Source organism: Malus domestica, chromosome 08, assembly GCF_042453785.1.
Source record: "Malus domestica chromosome 08, GDT2T_hap1".
Lineage (NCBI taxonomy): Eukaryota > Viridiplantae > Streptophyta > Magnoliopsida > Rosales > Rosaceae > Malus > Malus domestica.
Window position 1 is genome coordinate 5,015,739 of NC_091668.1, and position 6,000 is coordinate 5,021,738.

Below are 6,000 nucleotides of genomic sequence, written 5' to 3' on the forward strand. Positions count from 1 at the left end.
CACACTTCTCTCTTATAAGAGCATAAGAGAAAGATAACATCTACAATCACTACACACTCTTGTCTTGCAGTGATGCTGACAGCAGTGTGTAGATAAAGCAGATGGGTGTTAAATGTTGAGCCATTTCTTAGAAAGCACAAATCGATCAAGGAGTCAAAGTGAAATCATAGCTTTAAATTTTTTTGGTAGAAAAATAATGGTCGTCGTACCCAGTGCACAAGGCTCCCGCTTTACGCAGGGTCTGGGAGAGGTGAATGTCGGCTAGCCTTACCCCCATTTATGGAGAGGCTGCTCCCAAGTCTCGAACCCGAGACCTACCGCTCATGGGCGAAGGCACTTGCCATATTTGAAAAATAATGGCTGTACTTAATTTGATTAATATTTGTTCAAAATCGTATTGGAGTCCTTTGAGGACCTGAAATGCCATCTTGGAGTGATTGAATCTTTAAACATCTTGGAATTGTCTAGTCAAAGTTTCAGTATATCTGGGTTTTTATACTTTTAATTTTTAGGGATTGAAGGTTAGTCCTCCCGATTGTTCGTAAAATCCCTCCAAAGAAAGGAAAAGTTTCCCAACTCACTTGAAAAGTGTAATCTTGTTATTGTCGAGGATGGCCTATCTAGTTTGTTAGCAGGATGGGGAAAAAGAAACGAGAAAGCTTTTCTGTGAAACAGAACTCACGACCATGAGTTTGTTCTTAATCGGGTGTACTTTATGATAAGTTATTAAGAATTTCAAGCCGTTAGATTAATCCGACGGTTGCAATAAATTTGTCCCTGACATCTCTCCAGAAACGATCCTTAGTTGAGCATGATTGCATTTCAAGAAGCACCAAAATCTCTTGAATCTAGTTTTACTCTGCTAGATTATCACGATTTAATCTAAATGTGCTGCATTAACTTTCAGTTACGTATACAAATTTTACTTTTTGCGGGTATCAAATCTAATCACATACTATATATTTCATTAGGGAATGTAACAAAGGCATGACGTCCCACAAACAACGCATTTTTGCACTAATAGGTCGCTTAGAGAGACTTGTGACATTGCCCTTGTCTTTGATATATTCCTTCTTTTACATTTTCTTAGTTAATTATTATTCCAACAATAAAAATGAATCAATTATTATAAAGCATATATACTTTAAACTGCTTTAGCGCCGATTTTTTATCTTATTTTTTTGCGCCGGCTTGTGTATAGTATGATCAAGAACAATGGATCTGTTGACCTGTTATTGGCCAAGTTGTGCGAAAGCAATTCTTCTTGTTCTTTTTCTTTTTCCAAAGGACTGGCCGGCAACATTGCTTTGTTAATTTGAGCTTAATTGTGATTTGCACTTAATTAGTTTATGATTTGATTAAGGAAGCATGGTGCTTTTGTATGTTCGACTTTGCAGATATATTTGTATCCCCGTGTTTTGTTTGTGTCATGGATATTCAAGGCATTGTGCCCATTTCGGCCAATCCAGCTAGCAAATGTGGATACTGCTGATATCTGCATATGATTTCAATGACAACAATGATTTAAGTATCATGTTTTAGCTACTAAAGATCGTAACAGCTTGGTCACTTTTTCATTTCCTAAGTTTCCTTCTTTTGAATATCCTATGTGTTCATTGGGTTTCTTATAGAGAAAGTGCCACATTTTGTATTAATTTATGCATGTGAATATAGGAACCACCCACGCATGCATGGACTATTATCTTTGGCTCTCATCCTTCACATTTATAGACAGCTAAAAATCACCCACTCGCATGAACGGCTAAGACTTTCACTCATTCACATGGACAACTAATCACTCACACTATATTATTGGTGCAAATCTATTTTCAATGGCATAGCCACCCACAAGACTAAGATGGGTTGTAGCCCAGGGAGGTTTTCTGTAAGGGTAGTGATATCCATGCACAAATTTTTACTTTTTATACACCTCTCTTAATTGTCGGTTGTTCGGATTGAATGAATTGAAGATGATCACTGACAAAATATTAATAAGGTTGTGTTGGAAGTAAAAATGGGTTTGTGAATAGATCTATTCTTTTGTAAACTCATGCTTATATCCTACTCAATTTCAAGACAAATTATTATTTAATGTATATTTAGTAGAGGATAAGTAGTAAATAATACATCTTATGCTAAAAATTATAAATTAGTTCTATCTCCAATCCCCCTTTATCCTATTCTTTAAGGAAACAAACCATTTACCCTATGTAATTTAGCCTCTACGTGTCTCACTCACTCAAGAAAAATAATTTCTTTAAATCCACAATTAAATCTCTATCTCTGCAATTCCATACTTTCTATTGCAATTCTCCAATGAATGTCAAATTTGGTACGTTCTTAATCTCTTTATTTAATTATTCTTGATTTAATTAGTATGTTAATTATTTATATGATCCTTAAAGTTATTAGTTAGGGTTATGATTTTGAGAATAGTTTATATTATATTGTTGTTCTTTTATATTGATTATTATATAATTTTGTATAAGCAAAAAAATAAACATAGGATTTTATGGTACTATTTTTAGCTAGCCCATCCAAGAAAAAAATCCTGGCTCCGCCCTTGTCTATATTGACTCTAAAAGAAGTCCACACGCCATCATCGCACAATACAATTTATTGTAATAAACTCTTAAAATGTATGCATAAATTTGGTGCTAGGTTGGGACACAAAACTAGACTTGGCAATTTTTTTACACGACCTATTAACACAACACGTAAACGACACGAAACTAACGGATTTCGAGTCAACACGATAACTAATTGGGTTATTATCGGGTCACACGATAATAACACGTGAATAACGGGTTCTTAACAGGTTTACATGAGAGTGACACACGGGTAACCTGTTTCAACACGATAAGAAAAAAGTTATTTTGATGATTTTAAAATTTTAAACTACTAAAACAAACTTACTATAAAATACAATAGATATAATGACTATGTATATATTGTTTATTAACTATTATTCTATATAAATTTTAAATTTTAAGTTTTATTTATTTATTTATTTTTATAGTATATTATAGGCAAAGATTGAGATTAAAAATCATAAAACACATTAAAAATAAAAATATCAAGTAATTTAAAAATACCAAACACATTAAAAATTATAATAATTAATTTACATGTGTGAAAAATATGAAAAAATATGCAAACGCTCGTAGTCGCATCCTCTACGCCTTGAGGATAGGTATATGATCATTTGAATTTTTAAAACCATACAAACTCTCATGAATAGTACTTTTAAAGGAGTTCAAAATAAACAAAATTCATAATCATTAAGGTATAAGTCTGAAAGATATGAAAGCATAACAAACGTTTAAAATTGCATCATCAATGCTTAGATGATGGTTACATGGTCGTTTATATTTTTAAAACCCTCCAAATCTCATGAACAATATTTTTTTATTTGAGTGCAAAATTAATAAAATTAAGAATAATTATTGTAGAAGTGTGAAAAATGTAATCACTCGTAATGAAAAGCTTTACAACTTTCATGAATGGGTCAACTCCAAAATTTAGTATGTATATACTAATTTAGTATTATGTTATACATTTTTTTGAATCAAATTATGTTTTTCATTTTCATTTTTATTGATTTAAAATATATTTTTCTTAACGGGTAACGGGTCGGGTCATATTACCTGATAATATTAACAAGTTGATTTCAGGTCGGGTCATATTACCCGTTTACTTTAACGAGTATTACACGACATGACCCGTTAAGCTATCGAGTATGATACGAAAACGACACGAACACGATAAACACGACACAAATGCTAGGTCTACACAAAACAACATGTCCAAATTAAGTCTATAAATATATTATTTAATATGAAGGAGAAGAGGCTAGAAGAGGAAGGGATGGTCACATATCAAAATAAAGGAGAGGAGGAAGGGACTGGAAGATTTATAATTACTAGATGCATCGGTGACAGTAACTGGTTAAGTGTATGTAGTTGGGGTTTAAACATTAGAGATGGTTTAGATAAAGTTCTAGACGACTTTATTTTTCCTTTCTCTTCGATCTGTGATTAAAAATTAAAATGGCATTAAAATAATGGACGATGACCAATAGAAGATAAACCCAGATTTATTCCATACGCGATGCAACTCCTGTTACTCCTCTCTTTTCTCTTTTTTTCCTTCTATATAAAGCCCCAACAGGCCTTGCAATTTCTCATAACAAAGCAAAGCAAAGCAAAACAAGGGTAAGCTATATTAGGGTTCCCTCGACGGTGCGGAACCGAGGATGAGTAGAGTGATAGATTGGGGTTCCCTTCCCGGTGAGGTCGAATAGAGCGACCCTAGAGATTAGGGTTTGAAACCCTCCAAAAAAAAAAAAATGTTCCAATCTCAGAGAAAATTTGGGGGTTTGGGGATAAACAGCTAGGGTTTTTTGGAGGCCTCTCTCTCTTTCTCTCTCTCTCTCTCTCTTTCTCTCTCTTCTCTCTCTCTCTCTCTCTCTCTCTCTCTCTCTCTCTCTCTCTCTCTCTCTATGTGCTGCAATATTGAAGAGAACGTTTTAAAGGGTAAAGGGCGGTGACAGAAGAGAGTGAGCACACATGGTACTTTCTTGCATGCTGGGTTCATGCTCGAAGCTTTGCGTGCTCACTCTCTATCTGTCACCCCCACCTATCTCTCTCTCACTCTCTGAATCATGTTTGTTTTGTATATTTGCGTTTACAATTTTTCATGAATTTTCTGCTTATAAATTTGCTCCCAGAAAATAACTACTAATCAGACGGCGTCGATGGGGGATCTAGACTGGATCATTAATTGCATCATGTTGTCGTGGTCACAGAGATTTATCGATTTTGACATGTCGGTCTTAAACTATGTAGGGATTGGGGATTAGGGTTTCTTAGGGTTTTTATTTTTATTTTTTATTTATTGCTATCGAAATCCCTTTTTATTAAGCATTGAATTGGTTGCGGACTTCAAGGCCGTATTCAGAAGCAAAGAAAAATTATCCCCGTTTGGGCAGGTGAATTTTGGTCTCTCTTGCCATAATTGGTACAATACCATAAGGTTGAAAGCTGAAAATTTATCTTTATGGACCACAAAAGCTCTGAAGTCTGATCTGACTTTCATTAACGAATTATGAACTCTATTCATCGTATCAGGCTTCCTTACATGGGTCAGAACAGTCGAGACACGACATCGAGATGTCATATAAACCCTCAGATCTATGAGGTAAGTTTTTTTTTTTCTCTTGATGCAGTAAATTTTGCAATGGTAGCGCTTGTTGGCCTAATTTGCAGCTAAATCTGGAATATCCTGGTTAAGTGGAGTTCTTTGGGAGAAGGATTTCCGTACTATACATATCGGTTGCCATGATAGCGATGTATATGTGTCCGTCTTTCGTTGGCGTAACTTCTACCATCAGGTTGTTGATCGTGATGAACCCCTTCAGCATGTAGCCCTTTCTTCCTTGGGGCAGATCTTGTAGCTTGAAGCCATAGCTGTTCTTGCAAACAGGCACTGGTGATTTGAAAACCTAGCAGTTTCTAAGATTTATGTAATGCTATTGTGACAATTTAACTGTATTTATTGGAAACATATTCAATATTTCATTCATCCCAGACTGTTTTTGAAGTTTTCTTCCGCTGATTATGTTGATTAATATCTGGAAAGATAATTTATGTAAAATAAAAACTCGAAGAAAATAATAAGACCCTTTCTGATTGATCTACGGATTTTCCAATGGAGATCCATACCAATATAACTACTTACCGATGGTTTTATCTCATTACTGGATTTATTTGATTGAATGATTCGTAGTGTAAGTGATTTTGTTCTATTAAATAAGTAAAATATTGATGATTGATTCATAGTGTTTATTTCTCCGGCCTAGTGGTATTTCTATTTATTTGTAGATAAGGGCCTAATTTTACCTCACATTCATTCCTGTTCAAATGAGGATTCTGTGTTTTTCTTGATGTTTTATGTTTATTACAACATAAACACTTAAACAAAGCAAAAAGATAAACAAGA

At 34.2% G+C, this 6,000-nt stretch overlaps 1 long non-coding RNA gene across 1 annotated transcript; it reads left to right on the top strand.

Moving 5' to 3' along the window:
* The first annotated feature begins 4,206 nt into the window (after nt 1-4,206).
* Nucleotides 4,207-5,588, top strand: LOC139198307 (uncharacterized). The gene is made up of 2 exons (XR_011583678.1): nt 4,207-4,990; nt 5,130-5,588. It is a non-coding gene; the product is annotated as an uncharacterized lncRNA (long non-coding RNA).
* Nucleotides 5,589-6,000: the final 412 nt, after the last annotated feature.